This window comes from Gossypium hirsutum, chromosome D01, assembly GCF_007990345.1.
Source record: "Gossypium hirsutum isolate 1008001.06 chromosome D01, Gossypium_hirsutum_v2.1, whole genome shotgun sequence".
In the NCBI taxonomy this organism is placed as follows: Eukaryota; Viridiplantae; Streptophyta; class Magnoliopsida; order Malvales; family Malvaceae; genus Gossypium; species Gossypium hirsutum.
The window spans coordinates 20054526-20074680 of NC_053437.1; the positions used below are offsets into that span (position 1 = coordinate 20054526).

At 38.0% G+C, this 20155-nt stretch overlaps 1 pseudogene; it reads left to right on the top strand.

Annotated features, from left to right (window-relative positions):
* Window positions 1-17331: 17331 nt before the first annotated feature.
* LOC107921879 (pollen-specific leucine-rich repeat extensin-like protein 3) lies at window positions 17332-19788 on the top strand (annotated as a pseudogene).
* Window positions 19789-20155: the final 367 nt, after the last annotated feature.

A 20155-nucleotide genomic window follows, 5' to 3' on the forward strand; every position in this document is an offset into this window, starting at 1 on the left:
TTCATTTATTTTATTCTATCTTATTTTATTTTATTTTTTGTTTATTTTCTACAATCTTTCTTAACGAAAATGAAACTAAAGAAAAAAGAAATTACCTGTTGGTTTTGAAGGCCAACGTCGGAGCCCTCCTTCGCCATCACCAGAGTCGAACAAGGAGGAAGGTTTTTCCTTTTATACTCGATACCTCGGTTGAGAAGGCCTAGCCTTCAAGGATGCCGTGAAGCGAGGGCCGAAGGGCCCATATCACGTGACTCCGGCCACGGGCCATGGACGCAGCGATAGTGGCCAGAATCTAATGGCCAGAAATCGTGAGAGAAAAGAGGGGGTGGGATTTCATTTTTCTTTAAATGAAAAGGAATATTGATTTTTTTTTAAAAAAATTTAGCCTTTATACTCCAAACGACACAACGTCGTTTAGGGCTAATCCTATAGCCCTAAAACGGCACCATTTTAGTCCTTGCACCCTCCTACCCGCGCGTCGACCTGACCCGCATCCAGGGTCCGTGTGTTTTTGCGCCATATGGGCTAATTGCGCTGCGAGTACTTCTACGTTATCACCCTATTTCAATCTGATCCTTTGGCTTCTTATTTCGTGTTTTAATTTGGTCCCGCGAATTTTGTCCTTGTTTTAATTTGGTCCCGCGCAAAACGTTGTGCATAAAGGGGTCTAGAACATTTACTCGTTCGCCCCCTAATGCTTCCAGCGCATGACGAATCAGTCCTTTATTCCATATTTTCACTATTTCGAATATTTACCTAAAATTTTGTTCAGTTTATAATTTAATACATAAATCTCTTATGTTTCATAATGCATGTATATGTTTTCACGTTTTGTAATTTTAAAAAAAATAGAAATACATGCAAACATTTTTGTAATATATGTATATACGAACATTTTTATTGTTATAAACATATATATATACATTCATATATATATATATATTTTATTTCATAACTCTTGTATGTACATCTATAAACATATGTACATAATTTAGTTTACATACATGTGTATGTACATATGCATGCTTACATATATTTTTATATTACATAATTTTTTTTAATACAAATATATTTTTTCTTTTCATGAATACATATACATACTTCTGTGTTTTTTATATTTTCATATAATTTATATATACCTACATATTTTTAGATATATACATACTTATGTTTTCATGTTTTATAATTTATATATATACATAGATATGCATATTCGTTTTTATATATATATGTATATACATTCACTCACTTTATAATTTACAACCTAAATACATTGATATACAAACATAAATACTTTATATCTTATTGTTCGTATTGTCATTGTCGTTCTATATGATATTTATTTATTCATTTATTTATGTGTTCGTTATTATTTTTAGGAAATGCTTAGTTTTTATTTATATATTTATTTATCATTTCATATATACTTGATTTGTCTATGTATTTTATTTCTCTTTTTGATTGTTGCTAATATTAGTTGTGCTTATATTATCATTATCATTTTGTTATACACGTTAATATTGCGTTTATTCCTACCATTTTATGTTAAGTTAATTTTATTTAATATGGTTTTAAAATAAGCAAAATTTCGTATTTTGAAAATCGAGAAGATCATGCCCTAACTTACGGGGTTTCGATCTTCACTACAAATTCAAATATATGAATCATTTCAATTAAAATTTATAAATGTTCTCGGGAATTAACAAAAGATCGTGTTCTAACATACGGGACATGACCTTTTTTTAAAATCGAGATAATTAAACCCTTTCAAAAGAAATAATTATTTTTTAGGCATTCATTCTCGTATCGGGAATTTTAGATATTGTGCCCTAACTTACGGGACGTGATTCTTTTTCTCGAATAACGTGAAAATATGCTTCTCTCCCTAAATTTATACAAGTTTTTTATATACAAGGATCGTATCTTTAAAATTCTTCAAAATTTCTATTTTCGACATCAAGACACTAACTAATCAACTAGGTACCAATTTTTGGGCGTTATGAGGCTGCTAATCCTTCCTCGTACGTAACCGACTCCTGAATCCATTTTTCTAAGTTTAGTAGACCAAAACCGTTGTTTTAATAAAATTAAATTATTTATTAAAAACAACCACTTTACGAGGTGATCCGATCACACCTCATCAAAAAGGATTGGTGGCGACTCCCGTTTTCGTTTTCATTTTTCAAAACCCAAGTCCACCCCGTTTTTATCCAAAAAATGGTGTCAACAGCTTGGCGACTCCGCTGGAGACCAAAAAAATAAGAGAGTCAAGCCATGTGTTGATTACTTTTTATCTTTTTGTCGAAGATCGAAAACTTGACACGATCCTTTCGTTGTATTTCATTCATTTTAATTTCGATCTTTATCATTTTGTTTATAATTACTACGTTATTTTGAGTTTAGATATATATTTCTATACATTGTATTGCATGACCGTTCGTCACACCTTTTTAAGTGGGAGTGAGAAATTACACCTTCGTGAGGTTTTCACCTCCGCATGGGATAGTGAATCACTTCCGGGATACATCCATACCTATGTCTTCGTGAGATTTTCATCTCCGCATGGCCATAGGGAAATGTATTCCCCTGAACTGAACTCAGTTCGTATGAGCCTATAATGGGTGACGATTGAGGAATCTGCTGGTTCAGGTACCCCTACTTTAGAACCGAACCACATGTAGTGAGCCATAAGAACCCACCTAGATAGAGCTACGCCAAACCTTAGCGCTTACCCGAGTAGATGCTATATTTATTATCGTTTGCTTTAAATCTTAGTTCTGTGTCTAACACTGATTTGATTTGTTTGTGATTGCATGGCATTTTCATTCTAAAAGAGGTGTCAATTCACGTTCAGCGTCTAGATAGAAAGCTTATCATGGAAAAGGGGTTTCTAAATAAAGTAGAAGATAATGCAGCTGTCCGAATATGGGCTGAGATGACACAGCAAGAGAAAGGCGATAGTCTTATCGAGGGGCACGTGTCAGAATTGTGGGATTTCACCCACATCAGCGTCATCCAAAATGATATTCAAGAAATAAAAGAAATATGGGATCAATAGGATAACGAGACCAAGCAGCTGTTCTACTGTAACGACGGTGACCTGCCTTATCTGCTCGGTGTCAAAGTGGACAAGAATTTATTCCGAGCCATTACCCACTTTTGCAATCCTGTGTATAGTTGTTTCACTTTTGGAAAAGTGGACTTGGTTCCTACCGTGGAAGAGTATACAACCTTGCTTTGGTGCCCAAAGATTCAAGTTGACAAGGCTTATTCTAGAGCTGCTAGTGTCCCGACGTAGTTAAAAAAATTGATAAACATTAAGGGATGAGCGAACAGTGGATGGCTGCCCGAACCCAATAGAAAGGTGACAGTAAATGCGTTCCTTGGAAAAGCTTACGATATCTAGCACTAGTAAAACCTGATGTGAAGAAAAGGGTCGATGTCTTCGTTTTAGGTATCTATGGATTAGTAATCTTCCCCAAAGCTTTAGGGCACATAGATGAGGACGTCTCAAATTTATTTGATCGACTTAGTAAATGGGTTACACCGGTTTCGGCAATACTGGCTGAGACTTTCAGATCCTTGACTACGTACCGGAGAGCAGGTGAGGGAAGGTTCATTAGATGTGGGCAGCTCTTATTAGCATGGTTTCATAGCCACTTCTGGAAAATAGAAAAAGTCTCTTATCGAATATTCTCTGATAGTTACTCCCCTCTGGAAGAATTGGTGGCTACGCCAGGGCGAGATGACGTTTCGGAAGAAAATGGATGGCGATACTTCAAAATCTTCGAGATGAAGACGTCGAATGGAGAGCTTCTTGGTTAAATCCTGGTGAGATATTGTACCGGTGCAGAGATTTTGACTGGGTTCCTCTGCTCGGGATATGGGGAGTTGTTGGATATGCTCCTCTACTCGTATCTAGACATTATAGATCACGACAATTCGTACCAGCAGCGCAGGGGCTAGCCCAATGTGAATTTTCCTATAAGGGGGACAATTACAAGAAAAAGGTTCGAGAAATGCCTAATGCCTGGAACCAAACTCGTCGAATGAAGATCTTGGCTGTGGGTCCATCAATGACCCCCGAATATAATCAGTGGCGTGATCAAAGGGTCAATGACAATATCCCGATGTCGAATCCAGAAACTGCTTGATCTTTAGAGGAGAACCTACAAGTATTGCCCTCTGAGATAGAAATAATCAAACAAGATTTTGAAAAAAGGTGTTTGGAGTTAGGGAAGAAAATAGAGCAACTAGAAGAAGAAAAAAATGCAATTAGGACTAAATGTTGATGTTCAAAAATTAGAGGCTGACAAACTGAGAAAAGGGAAAAACAAGGCAGAGGAAGATTTAGACAGCTTGAAGACGGATTACAAGAAGTTACAATCCAAAAACTGCTCGACCTTTAGAGGAGCACCTACAAGTATTGCCCTCTAAGATAGAAATAATCAAACAAGATTTTGAAAAGAGGAGTTTGGAGTTAGGGAAGAAAATAGAGCAACTAGAAGAAGAAAAAATACAATTAGGACTAGAGGTTGATGTTCAAAAATTAGAAGCCGACAAACTGAGAAAAGGGAAGAACAAGGCAGAGGAAGATTTAGACAGCCTGAAGACAGATTACAAGAAGTTGCATAGGTCAATGAGAACTGCTGGCTTGGGTAAAACGTCAGAACAATGGCGACAGGAAATCCAGGAGGAAAAGACAAAAGTTGATCAATGGGAAAATAAATTCCAAGATACTCGAGCTCGAGAAGTTGCTTTGGAAAAAAGTCTATTATTCTGCCAAAACGAGAAGGCAGGGTTGAAAGCCCGAGTAACTGAGCTAGAAAAGTCACTTCACCAGCACCGTAGTCGTAATTCTGCGGTTGAGTTAAAAGCAAGCTTAAGCAAAATCGAGGAATTGAGAGGAAAGGTAGGAGAGCTTGAGAACGTGTTGCAAAATGGCGAACTTCGAATAGAGTTTCTTGAGAGAGGTAATGAACAGTGGCAAGAGCAGTTCCATCAGTCTCAAGACCAGATTAGAGAAAGAGATTATATTATAGACGAGGCGATGGCTCAAGTACACAAAGTAGCCAATCACCTACAAACCCTGACAATTCAGGCCGATGTATTAAGTCTAAAGTATGAGTCAGAATCGGACCGAGGCCGAGAATTAGCTTGGCTTATTAGAAAGGTTAAAGCTTTGAGTATAAGGGTAAAGTCGTATATGTAATCTAAGAAATTTCTTCTCTAATAAAGTTTTCTAATGAAGTTGAATCAGAATCAGTGCCTCTTTTCGCATTCATATAATGCATTTACATTACATCATATGCATCAAGTTCATAAAATGACTCTAATAATTTAAAATATGACAGTTATCCTGGAAACCGACAAAAACCCATCAATCAAATATCCCTACGGTACTTGTCGTCAAACAAAAGTAATGGATCAGAGGTTAGAAAAGCTGGAACAATTGCAAAAAGAAATGCAGGATCGAATAAAGGAACGACTGGATAAAATCCAACAAGACATGCTAGAATCCCAGCAAGTATTGATGAACCAACTATCGTAATTATCAACTGGAGCGAACGATAAAGGAAAAAGCCCAGTAATTAATTCTGGAGTTGGTCATGAAGATCCCGTTTATCCTCCAGGTTTCACTCCAGTGAGTATCTAATCATAACCAGAGATGTGCCCGCAGAGAGTACCTGTCACTATTAGGCCTTAATACCAAGCTGGTGCCGCAGTACCTATGAATTTTCAAACAGGCTCGGGTTCTAATCCAGAGGATAATCCGACCAACCCTGTCGTTCCTGATCTGGACGATGTAGCGGAAGTAGAAAAGGCAAAAGTAGATTTACCGAAGTAACTTGAAGATAGTGTAAGTGGCTAGAAGAAAGGTTCAGAGCAATGGAAAATGCTGATTACCGTTGCAAGATAGATGCCAAAGACCTAAGTTTGGTCCCTGACTTAGTTCTCCCGCCTAAGTTTAAAATGCCTGAATTTGAGAAGCATAACGGGACTAGCTGTCCTGAAGCCCATATCACTATGTTCTGTCAGAGGATGAAGGGATATATCGACAATGATCAATTGTTAATTCACTATTTCCAAGACTGTTTGACCGGAGCTGCTGCTAAATGGTATAACCGGCTGGGTCGTGGCTAAATTTGCTCATGAAAAGATTTGGCACAAGCCTTCATGAGACAATACAGCCATGTAGCGGACATGACGTCCGATAGGATCAAGCTACAAAACATAGAGAAGAAACAAAATGAAAGCTTCAGGCAGTACGCTCAGAGATGGAGAGAAGTGGCAACTCAAGTCCAGCCGTCTCTTCTAGAAAAAGAAACCACAATACTTTTCATCAATACTTTAATGGTCCCGTTCATCACCCATATGTTGGGAAGCGCCACTAAAAGCTTCTCAGATATAGTGATGACTGGTGAAATGATTGAAAATGCGGTGAGAAATGGTAAAATAGATGCGGGGGAAAACTCAAAGCCAATCACCGTTGGCTCGACAAAGACAGTGGCTACCAGTTATTAGGGCTCGTCGAGATAGGAAACCAATTCGAGGTCAGAAAGACCCCAGTTTACACCTATTCCGATAACTTATGGAGAGTTGTATCAAAATCTATTTAATGCACATGAGGTAGCCCATTTTTATCTAAAACCCATGCAACCCCCGTTCCCTAAGTGGTACGATACAAATGCTCAATGCGAATATCATGCAGGGATAACGAGGCATTCGATCGAGAACTGTACTGCATTCAAGAAGGTGGTTGAAAGACTTATCAAAATGGGTATTGTAAAGTTAGATGATCCTTTCGGACCAAACGTAACGGGAAATCCGTTGCCCGATCACATGGATAAAGGGGTAAATACGACAGTCGATGGTGGAAATAAGAGAATTAAGGTAGACGTGATGGAGGTAAGAACCCCAATGAAATGTGTTTGGGAATATATGGTATATAAGGGTCTAATCACACGAGATTTAGACGAAAGGCCTAAAAGAATAGGAACATACTGTGAGTTCCATGCCAAGAAGGGTCATAATATCCAGGAATGTGCAGAGTTCGGGACCATGGTACAAAATCTGATGGACAATAAGGAGATAGAGTTTTATGAAGAATTCAAGGAATTTGAAGGATGAGAGGTTTATGCCTCAGAGGAGGGACTCGCAGAAAGGTTCCAGAAGGTTAATCATCGGATGGTGATTATCTCACGGTCAAGGAACAATGAATCAGGGATAAAAATACCGCCGAAAGTTATAATCCAAAAATCAGTACCCTTTTTCTATAGGGATAACAAAAGGGTTCCTTGGAATTATGACTGTAACGTGACAATTCCGGGAGAGGGAAACCCGATAAATGCTTCAGAGGAGAGCAATGATGATGGCTTCTACACATAAAGTGGAAAGCGTTACGATCCAGCAATTTCAAAAGCGGAGCCTGTAAAAGGAAAAGCCTTGGTGGTCGAACAGAAGAAGGAAAAGACGGTCCGACTGGAATCACCTGTCAATGAGCCAGTAATAGAGATTGAAGCTAAGGAGTTTCTAAAATTCTTAAAACATAGCGAATACAGCATCGTAGATCAGTTACATAAATAGCCAGCTCGTATCTCGGTACTAGCATTACTTTTAAGCTCAGAGGCATATCGTAACGTGTTAATGAAAGGATTGAATGAAACTTACGTCGCTAATGACATCTCTGTGAACAAGTTAGACCGTCTGGTTGGTAACATAAGCGCTGATAACTTCATTTTCTTTAACGATGGTGAAATACCACCGGGAGGTAGGGGATCGACCAAAGCTCTGCACATCACAACCTGCTGAAGGAGTATACATTGCCAGGGGTATTAATTGATAATGGATCAGCCCTAAACGTCTTACCCTTATCCACCCTAAATAGGTTTCCTATGGATAGCTCGCATATGAAAACGTGCCAAAACGTAGAAAGGGCGTTCGATGGTACTGAAAGAAGAGTAATGGGAAGGATTGAAGTACCCCTCTTAATCGGCCCAAACACATACGAGGTAGATTTCCTGGTAATCGACATCAACCCTTCTTCAATTGTTTGCTAGGAAGGCCTTGGATTCATTCGGTAAGAGCAGTACCATCATCGCTTCACCAAAAGTTAAAGTTGGTAACAGAGGGTCGATTGGTGACGATCAATGCAGAGGAGGATATCATTGCGGCTGTAACTAGTGACGCACCTTATATAGGGATAGAAGAAGAAGCGATTGAATGTTCATTCTGATCTTTGGAATTTGTAAGCGCAACCTTCATTGTTGAAGGGAATAAGATCCTCACGCCTAGAATATCCAGAACAATGAGGATGGGCTTACAAATGATGGCTAGAAAAGGGGCCTTACCTGGAAAAGGACTTGGGAAATACCTTCAGGGGAGGGTAGAGATACCCAGATTAACAAACAAATGAGATCGCTTTGGCTTAGGATATAAGCCAGATGCAAAGCAAAAGAGGAAAGAGTTGGAGAAAAAGTGGGAAGTGAGAAAAGAGCGTTTTGATGGAAAAGAGATTAAATGGGAGCCCATGGTATTCCCTCACATATCCAGAATTTTCGTATCAGGGGGAACCATTTATTCTGAGCGAAGGACGTCAAAGAAAGGAATGGCAGAAGAAATGTTGAAGAATCTGAGCATCAATGCTATATACGAGGAAGAGTTGGGAGAAGGAAATTTATTAGGCATTCACCCTTATAAGCCGGGAAGCGTTCTAAATAATTGGACTACTAAGGAGATCCCTGTAACTTTTAAAGTCGATTCAGAGTAATATTCAGAACACACTTATTGCTCTGAGCCTGGGGGCAACAAGATTCTTTTGTAAAAGGCATATGTCTAAAATCTTATTTCAATGAAATATATTATTCAGTCTCATTTTGAGAAAATATTCTTTTATTCTTTCCATTCTATTTATAAACATACTGTGCATATGATTATTCTTAGATTCTTTAAATCTCCCTTCACCTCAATAACAGGTCCCCAGATATTAACGATATGAGCGACATTGCTACTAACCCAGAGTCCCCTTTTGAGCAAGACGTGGGTATAGAAGATTCTCAGGATTTTGAAGATGATCAAGGCTGTAACTTGTCCCCCGATTTACTAATAATGGTAGAACAAGAAGAAAAATAGATCCTACGTTATAAAGAGCTGGTGGAAGTTGTGAGTTTAGGGGAGGGAAAAGAAGTAAAAATTGGAGTCTGCATTAACACAGAGACAAAGGGAGATCTCATCGAGTTGTTCCAAGAATTCAAGGACGTCTTTGCATGGTCCTATCAAGATTTTCCTGGGTTAAACACTGATATAGTGGTGCACCGACTCCCCATAAAGAAAGAATGTAAACCAGTTCAACAAAAACTACGAAGGATGAGACCTGATGTCTTGTTAAAAATAAAAGAAGAAGTTAAGAAGCAATTTGATACTGGTTTTTTACAGGTGGCCAAGTATTCAGAATAGGTAGCCAACATAGTCCTTGTTCCTAAGAAGGATGGGAAAGAATGAATGTGTGTGGACTACAGAGATCTGAACAAAGCCAGTCCTAAGGATAATTTTTCGTTGCCCCATATTGATACTTTAGTGGACAACACGGCCGGTTACTCACTGTTCTCCTTCATGGATGATTTATCTAGGTACAACCAAATTAGGATGCATCCTGAAGACATGGATAAGACTACCTTCATAACAATGTGGGGGACTTTCTTCTACAAATGATGTCGTTTGGACTAAAAAATGCAGGGGCAACGTATCAGAGGGCCATGGTAACCTTATTCCATGACATGATGCATAAAGAGATAGAAGTTTATGTCGATGACATGATTGCAAAGTCTAGAACAGAAGGGGAACATGTGCAAGTCCTTAGAAAATTGTTCATAAGGTTAAGGAAATTCCAGCTAAAGCTAAATCCAGCGAAATGCACCTTCGGGGCCAGATCAGGAAAACTGCTAGGGTTCGTGGTCAGTGAGAGAGAATTGAGATTGATCTAGACAAGTAAAGGCAATACAGGAACCACCTCCACCGCATACTCAAAAAGAAGTTTGAGGTTTTCTAGGGAGACTAAACTATATCGCTCGGTTTATTTCACAATTAACCGAGAAATGTGACCCCATATTTCATCTTCTTAAGAAACACAATCCAGGTGTTTGGGATAAGGAGTGTCAGAAAACTTTTGAAATAGTCAAACATTACTTGTCCAACGCCCCAATGCTAATACCACCCTGCCTAGACAAGCCACTAATACTGTATTTGGCAGTATTTAAAAATTCCATGGGATGCGTGCTTGGCCAACATGATGAGTCAGGACGAAAAGAAAGAGCGATCTACTATCTCAGTAAGAAGTTCACTAAATACGAGACGAGATATTCACTAATTGAGAAGCTATGTTGCGCCCTGATTTGGACAACTCAGAGATTGAGACAATACATGTTGTACCATGCAACCTGGTTAATCTCTAAATTGGACCCCCTGAAATACATGATGGAGTTGACTGCTCTGAATGGAAGAATGACTCGATGGCAAATTCTGCTGTCTGAATTTGATATAGTCTATGTTGACCAGAAGGCAGTAAAAGGGAGTGCAATAGCGAACTTTTTGGCCAATAAAGCATTGGAAGATTACGAGCCACTAAACTTCGATTTCCCAAATGAGGATTTGATGTATGTTGCAACTGCAGAAAGAGAGTTTCAAGAGGACAGTCCTTGGAAGTTGAATTTTGATAGAGCCTTGAATGCTCTAGGCAATGGGATTGGGGCAGTCTTGGTATATCCCGATGGTGATCATTACCCATTCACTAGCAAATTAGATTTTGATTGCACAAATAACATGGCAGAGTATGAAACATGCATTATGGGAATTCGTGCAGCTATTGAATGCAAAATCAAAGTGTTAGAGGTGTATGGGGATTCTGCATTGGTAATTTATCAACTCAAAGGCGAATGGGAGACAAGAGACTCCAAGTTGATTAATTATCGAAAGCTGGTCCTGGAATTAATTGAGGAGTTTGAAAACATTACCTTCTGTTATCTCCCATGGGATGAAAATCAGATGGCTGACGCATTGGCTACATTAGCCTCCATGATCAAGGTGAATAACAAGAGGATGTGAAGCCTATCCAAATGAGTATTTATGAGGTTCCAGCCCATTGTAACAACATTGACAATGAAGAAGAGAAGGATGATCACCCCTGGTATCACGACATACTGCGATATGTAAAGAATCACGAGTATCTCGGCCAGACGACTGAGAATGAAAGGAAGACATTGAGAAGGCTGGCCAATGACTATGTCTTAGATAGAGAGATCTTATGTAGAAGAGGAAAAGATCAGGTGTTACTAAAATGCGTGGACGCTGTAGAGGCCAAACAAATCTTGGAAAAGGTGCATGAGGGAGTTTGTGGAACACATGCTAATGGCTTCACAATGGCCAAGCAAATCATGAGATTCGGATATTATTGGTCCACCATGGAAGGAGATTGCATCAAGTATGCCAAGAAATGCCATAAGTGCCAAATTTATAGAGACAAGATTCACGTGCCCCCTTCACTTCTCCATGTCATGACTTCTCCATGGCCTTTCTCTATGTGGGGCATGGATGTCATTGGGCCGATCTCGCCAAAAGCTTCAAATGGGCATCAGTTCATATTCGTGGTTATTGACTACTTTACTAAGTGGGTAAAAGCTACTTCTTATGCCAATGTTACAAAGTCAGCAGTCACTAGATTCTTAAAAAAGGAAATCATATGTCGGTACGGGATGCCAGAAAGGATTATATCCGACAATGCATTAAACTTGAACAACAGCACGATAGCAGAGGTCTGTAATCAATTCAAGATCAAACACCACAACTCATCGCCATATCACCCAAAAATGAATGGCACGGTAAAAGCGGCCAATAAAAATATCAAGAAGATCGTAGGGAAGATGACTGAGACTTATAAGGATTGGCACGATAAGCTACCATTTGCCCTTTTTGCCTATCGAACATCTATCAGAACCTTTACTGGGGCAACACATTTCTAATTGGTTTATGGAATGGAGGCAGTTTTGCCCATTAAAGTAGAGATTCCTTCCCTTCAAGTTTTATCAGAACTGAAGCTAAATGAAGCGGAATGGATTCATTCTCGATACGATCAACTGAATTTGATCGAAGAAAAGAGGCTACGAGCTATACGTTATGGTCAAATGTACCAAAGAAGAATGATGCAAGCTTGTAACAAAAAGGTTCGTACCAGGGAATTCCACGAAGGACACTTGGTACTGAAGAAAATCTTTCCCATACAAAAAGACTTTAGAGGAAAGTGGATGCCAAATTGGGAAGGACCTTATGTGGTAAATAAGGCATTTTCTGGAGGAGCATTGATTTTCATTGAGATGGATGGCAAGAATTTTCCTAATCCTATGAACTCAGATTCAGTTAATAAATATTTCTCTTGAAGAAAGAGGACCAAAGTGAAAACCCGCAAATGGCACTTTGGGCCTAAAAAAAAGAGAGGCCAAGGCGAAAACTTGCAAAGGGCGCCTTAAGACCAAAGGGGTTTTGAATTGAAAACCCAAGAAGGGGCAATTCAAAATTTTGATCAAATGTGGGGCATAGGGTAGCCTTGTTCTCTCCAAATCAGCAAGAAAGAGAGACGCTATAGCTTAGGACATTAACACGGTCTCCGAGAACTTCTAAGCACATATCAAGTTAAAAAGGATCATTAAAGAGTTTATACAGAGAAGCTCATGCTGCGATATCTGGGGCACCTGCCTTCATCTTATTCATTTCATATCTTAGTAAAATTTTCTATCTTGATTAGCTTATTCATTTCGAGCTTTGCTCTCAATAAAATTTCATCTTATCCATTGTGATAATCTGTTTCATCGTATTCGGTTCATATATTGGAAAAATTCATCATCTTGATTAATTTATTCATTTTGAACTTTATTCTCAATAAAATTCCATTTTGTCCATTGTGATAATATTTTTTAAGCATTTTTCATTGAAATAAAGACTAAGGGACTGATAATAGCAAAAAGAGTTCTGCATATTACTCTGAAAGCTTCTAAATAGTACGAGGACCTGAAACAGGACTACTTTTTAGAATTAATCAAGCTTAGGAGTTGGAAGCATTTGAGAAATATTAGTCTGATTTGCGACTATTCCCTTGGCCTTTTTTTAGATGCTAGCTAAACAAGAAGGCACCAGTCTTGACGAGCGACGAGCAATGACAACCTTAATTTTTAAAAAGGGATCATTTTCATGACATTCTGCATTCATACACGTCTAGTTAGGAGCACTTGTTTCATCTCGATCATGGCATCCTAAACACTAGGCATAACTAGGTCCATGAAATGAATTTTACAGGTCATGTTCCCTAGAGAACAGATCGGCAAAGTCACAAACCTGATCTCTCTGAAGATGCAGTAGAGAAGGTTGAAGTCAAACCTTATCCCCTTGAAGTTTCAATGGGGAGAGTTGAAGATATGAAGTCCTATCTCCCTGAAGTTGCAGTGGAGTGGGTCAAAATGATGGATCTTATCTCTCTGAAGTTGCAGTAGAATAGATCACATCAGACTTTATTGGAGCCACAAACCTTATCCCCTGAAGTTGCAGTGGAGCAGGTTGAATATACAAGTCTTACTTCCCTGAAGTTGCAGTGGAGCAGACTGAAGCTACTAATCCTACTTCCCTGAAGTTACAGTGAAGCGGATTAAAATGATAAATCCTATACCTTTGAAGTTGCAGAGGGTCGAATTAGATCTTACCATATCAAACCTTATCTCCCTTAAGTTGCAGTGGAGCAGGTTGAAGATACAAATCTTATCTCCCTGACGTTACAGTGGAGCAGACTAAAACCACAAACTTCATTCCCCTAAAGTTACTACAAAGAAGATTAGAGCTACAAGTCAGATCTCTCTGAAGTGCAGTACATTGGATTGAAGCGATGAGACGCAATGGACTGGAACAAAGTTATTTGAAGAAGAGAAGCACCAGAAGAAGTCAAGACTCGACAAGACCGGGCAAAATTAGCCCTTTTGAAATCTTTGCTCTATTCTCGTTACACGACAACGAGCAAAGAGGGGCAGCTGTACGAGCCCAATTTTACCCGGGCCTTAAACACAAAACACAAATAATAAAACAAAATTAAAACAAAAAGCCCAATTACAGAGGCCCAATACCCAAGCCCGAAAACCAAAGTCAACTTAGGATTTCAGAAACTGAAACTCTAAGCACCGCACTAGCTCCAGACCGATGGTCTTCTGCCACCACTCGCTTCAGACCCTTGGTCTCTGGGCCGCCGTGCGTCTGCTACCGCCGCTGTCACGTCGATTGTCGCCCATCAACCCTACAAAGTGGAGGAAACACGCAAAGAGAGCAAAAATAATAGAAAAGAAATAGAAATAGAAACAAGTCGGCTATTAAAAGCCGAGTTTATTCTGTATTTTCTTCTTTTTTTTTACAACGAGTGACTGAAAAAAGCAGATCAAAAGGCTTACAAAAAAGGTTGACTCTAATTTTTCTTCTGTTCTTGTGTTTTTATTTATTTTATTCTATCTTATTTTATTTTTTTGTTTATTTTCTACAATCTTTCTTAATGAAAACGAAACTAAAGAAAAAAGAAAATACTTGTTGGTTTCGAAGGCAGGCGTCGGAGCCTTCCTTCGTCGTCACCGGAGTCGAACAGGGAGGAAGGTCTCTTCCTTTTATACTCGATCCCTCGGTTGAGAAGGCCTAGCCTTCAAGGATGTTGTGAAGCGAGGGCCGAAGGGCCCATATCGCGTGACTCCGGCCACGGGCCATGGAGGCGGTGACGATGGCCAGAATCTAATGGCCGAAAATCGTGAGAGAAAAGAGGGGGAGGGATTTCAGTTTTTTTTAAATGAAAAGGAATATTGATTTAAAAAAAATTTTAGCCTTTATAGGCCGGACGACACGACGTCGTTTAAGGCTAATCCTATAGCCTTAAAACGGCACCGTTTTAGTCCTTGCACCCTCCTACCAGCGCGTCGACCCAACCCGCAGCCAGGGTCGGCGTGTTTTTGCGCCATATGGGCTATTTGCACTGCGGGTACTTCTACGTTATCACCCTATTTCAATTTGATCCTTTGGCTTCTTATTTCATGTTTTAATTTGGTCCCGCGAATTTTGTCCTTGTTTCAATTTGGTCCCGCGCAAAATGCTGTACACAAAGGGGTCTGGAACATTTACTCGTTCGCCCCCTAATGCTTCCAGCGCATGACGAATCAGTCCTTTATTCTATATTTTCACTATTTCGAATGTTTGCCTGAAATTTTGTTCAATTTCCAATTTAATACATAAATCTCTTATGTTTCATAATGCATGTATATATTTTCACGTTTTGTAATTTAAAAAAAAATAGAAATACATGCAAACATTTTTGTAATATATGTATATACGAACATTTTTATTGTTATAAACATATATATACATTCATATATATATATATTTTATTTCATAACTCTTGTATGTACATCTATATACATATGTACATAATTTAGTTTACATACATGTGTATGTACATGTGCATACTTACATATATTTTTATATTACATATTTTTTTAATACAAAAATATTTTTTCTTTTCATGAATTCATATACATACTTATGTGTTTTTTATATTTTCATATAATTTATATATACCTACATATTTTTAGATATATACATATTTATGTTTTCATGTTTTATAATTTATATATATATACATAGATATGCATATTCGTTTATATATATATACATTCACTCACTTTATAATTTACAACCTAAATACATTGATATACATACAGAAATACTTTATCTCTTATTGTTCGTATTGTCATTGTCGTTCTATATGATATTTATTTATTCATTTATTTATGTGTTCGTTATTATTTTTAGGAAATGCTTAGTTTTTATTTATATATTTATTTATCATTTCATATATACTTGATTTGTTTATGTATTTTATTTCTCTTTTTGATTGTTGTTAATATTAGTTGTGCTTATATGATCATTATCATTTTGTTATACATGTTAATATTGCGTTTATTCCTACCATTTTATGTTAAGTTAATTTTATTTAATATGGTTTTAAAATAAAAAAAATTTCATATTTTGAAAATCGAGAAGATCATGCCCTAACTTACGGGGTTTCGATCTTCACGACAAATTCAAATATACGAATCATTTCAATCAAAATTTTTAAATGTTCTCGGGAATTAACAAAAGATCGTGCTTTAACTTACGGGACATGACCTTTTTTTAAAATCGAGATAATCAAACCCTTTCAAAATAAATAATTGTTTTTTAGGCATTCATTCTCGTATTGGGAATTTTAGATATTGTGTCCTAACTTACGGGACGTAATTTTTTTCTTGAATAACGTGAAAATATGCTTCTCTCCCTAAATTTATACAAGTTTTTTATATACAAGGATCGTATCTTTAAAATTCTTCAAAATTTCTATTTTTGACATTAAGACACTAACTAATCAACTAGGTACCAATTTTTGGGCGTTACGAGGGTGCTAATCCTTCCTCGTACGTAACCGAATCCTGAATCCATTTTCTAAATTTCGTAGACCAAAACCGTTGTTTTAATAAAATTAAATTATTTATTAAAAACAATAACTTTACGAGGTGATCCGATCACACCTCATCAAAAAGGATTGGTGGCGACTCCCGTTTTCGTTTTCATTTTTCAAAATCCAAGTCGACCCCGTTTTTATCCAAAAAATGGTGTCAACAATTCTTATTAAAATATCATAATATTAATTGATTTGAACATTATTTAAATGTTTATTTGTGCACTTTTTTATAGCAATACTAAACACTTAAATTTTAAACCAAACCTTTTAAAAATAGTTTTCAAAATCACACTTACAAAACGCTTTCTTAAAAGCTAAACTAGCCTTAAAGATAAGCATTGAAATGCTCCTAGCAAAATGTTGAAACCATACCCAAAAATCTGATTCTTGCATATTTGCTGGCCATTGTATTAAAAAAGCATTCCATACTTCTCTTGCAAGAAGCACTGTCTCGGGGGTAATTTCGACATCATTGGTGTGTAAATTTTAATTATATGGAAATAAACTTTTAATGTTTAGCTTATTCGTAAACAAGTCTTCAATCTTTAATCTATTCTTCAATAAAAGTGTAATATTTGAAACAACGACTTATTATGTACAAAAATAAGAAGAAAACATGTGGAGATTGTAGGATTGAGTTTTTGAGTTCAACGGTGATGTTATCACCGAAGATAAGATACCAACTATCATTTTGGCGACATTAAAATAAAATGTTTGATATAATGAAGTTTTAAAAATGTAGCAAATATAGAGAATGAAGAATATAATATGAAGTTTAGGAATATCTTTCTTTTAGAAACTGCTATGAATCAAATGTAGGCACAAAGTTACACATGTCATGACATTACCAATTAAGAGATATCAACGGAAAGGAGTAAAGGTAGAAAATGAAAGGAAAACTTGTGGTGACCAATAGATGACCAAAAGAGAGATTGTTGCAGTGCCTTTCAAATGTGTTTTAACCACTTCCTTCAATACTGTATAAAGCAATTCTTCCTTATCAGTAGCCTTAGGTCACTCCAAGGTTCCTAAATGATGAGCATGAAAACAATAGCATTTCTTCAAGACGCCTCGAGCTGCTTCCCAGTGCTTCTCCTAATCTCTTCTCTCACTTTAGCGTCGTCGTCGTATTTCTCTCTTGCTCTTTCCGATTCTGAAACAGCATTCATCGCTCGTCGCCAGCTCCTGAGTCTTCCTGAGGGTGGTAAGTTGCCTGATGATTATGAATCTCATGTGAAGCTTAAATTCACGTTTGAGAATCCCAGGCTTAGACGTGCTTACATTGCACTTCAGGCATGGAAAAGTGCCGTACATTCGGACCCTCTGAAGACCACTCACAGTTGGGAAGGTCCCAATGTCTGCGATTACAAAGGAGTTTTCTGCGCACAGGCACTCGACGATCGGAAGTTGATAGTCGTTGCTGGCATTGATATTAACCATGCCGACATTGCTGGATACCTGCCTGTTGAGTTAGGCCTATTGACTGATTTGGCTCTATTTCACATAAACACTAATCGGTTTTGTGGGATCATTCCCAAGAGTTTCTCCGAGCTTACTATTCTTCATGAATTGGATGTTAGCAACAACCGTTTCGTTGGTCCTTTCCCAGAAGTTGTTATATCCTTACCCGCGCTTAAGTTCCTTGATTTAAGGTACAATAATTTTGAAGGTGAATTGCCATCTGCGTTGTTCGAAAAGGACTTGGATGCATTGTTTTTAAACAACAATCGGTTTGTGTCCATCATTCCTGAAACTTTTGGGTCTTCTCCGGCCTCCGTCATTGTGGTTGCCAACAACAAGCTTTCGGGTTGCATTCCAAAAAGCATCGGCAAGATGTTCAATACGTTGAACGAGATTGTGCTCTAAAACAACAATCTCACGGGTTGCTTGCCAGTGGAGATGGGGATGCTTGGAAATGTGACGGTTTTGGACATTTCTTCCAACTCTTTCAGCGGTGTTTTTGGAAAGACATTTAAAGGGCTTGGAAAAGTTGAAGAATTGAATGTTGCAAATAACATGTTAACTGGTTTTGCGTCGGATGACATTTGTCGATTGCCGAGCTTGAAGAACTTTACGTTTTCTTCCAACTATTTCAATGGTGAGGCTGAATCTTGCCAGCCATCCAAGCGGGAGGACTGTGTGTTCGACGATGTTAGCAATTGCATACCAGATAGGCCTAAGCAGAAGTCAGCTAAAGAATGTCATCCGGTGCTAAGTCGACCAGTTGAATGCAGTCAGTCAATGTGTGGTGGTGGATCTCCACAACCGCGGCCAAAGCCACAACAACCGAAACAAAAGCCCCTTAAGCCAAAACCACCGAAAGAAGAGGAATCACCTGTAACAAGGGAACGACCTCCACCACTTAAATTGCCACCGCCAGTTGTTAAGCCCCCGACACCAGTGTCAAAACCACCGAAACAAGAGGAATCACCTGTAACAAGGGAACGGTCTCCACCACCAAAATTGCCACCGCCAGTTATTAAGCCCCCGACACCAGTGCCAAAACCACCGACACAAGAGGAATCACCTATAACAAGGGAACGGTCTCCGCCAGTTATTAAGCCCCCGCCACCAGTGGAAAAACCACCGAAACAAGAGGAATCACCTGTAACAAGGGAACGGTCTCCACCACCAAAATTGCCACCTCCAGTTGTTAAGCCCCCGACACTACCAGTCCACTCTCCACCACCACCTCCAGTCCACTCTCCACCACCACCACCAATTCATTCACCACCTCCACCTGTTCACTCTCCTCCACCACCAGTGCATTCTCCGCCACCTCTTTCTCCTCCTCCTGCCCCTGTTGTCTCGAAACCACCGCCAAAAAAAGAAGTGATCCTACCACCAACTATCGGCTTCCAGTACTCATCACCGCCTCCACCAAAGTTCCCAGGATACTAATGGGAACATCTTCGGTTACTTCCTTTTAGTAGTTTAACAATCTTACAACATAAACATAGTATTGTTAATTAGTGTATAGGTAGTCACTAAAAGAGAATGTATATATAATTCTCTCCGCGCAATACTCGTCGGCAAAAGTTATATGGGAATTACATAGTCTCTTCAAGTTGTTGATGGAACTTCCACTTTTTCTTTTAGTTTTATTTTGAGATATTAATTTACATCTAGATAGAACGTTTTTGACGTAAAAATAAAGAGTTAAGTCCTTACTTGTACATAATTTTTTTGAGTGTTGTACATTAATAATTAATAAACTAATCTTTTATTGATTATATTTTATTAATTTTAATATTTTTTTTGAACAATTTAATTATAAATCTTGATTATATATGTTTAATGCGCTTCAGAACACTTAAACCGGTGTCCTCTTACATTGACAACAATGCCTATGTTAATTAACGTAAAAATAAAAATTAAATCCTTACTTATATGTGAATATTAAGTGAAATTAATTGTTGACTAAATAGTAAAATAATTATAATAACTTTTATACGAATTTATAATAACATGTAATTAAAAATATTTCTAATTATTAAATTATTATATAATTCGGTTGGAATGACTCAAATGACAAAAAAATCCAAATTTAAATTCCAAGGAATAAACATGCTCTTGGATTGATGTAGAAATAAA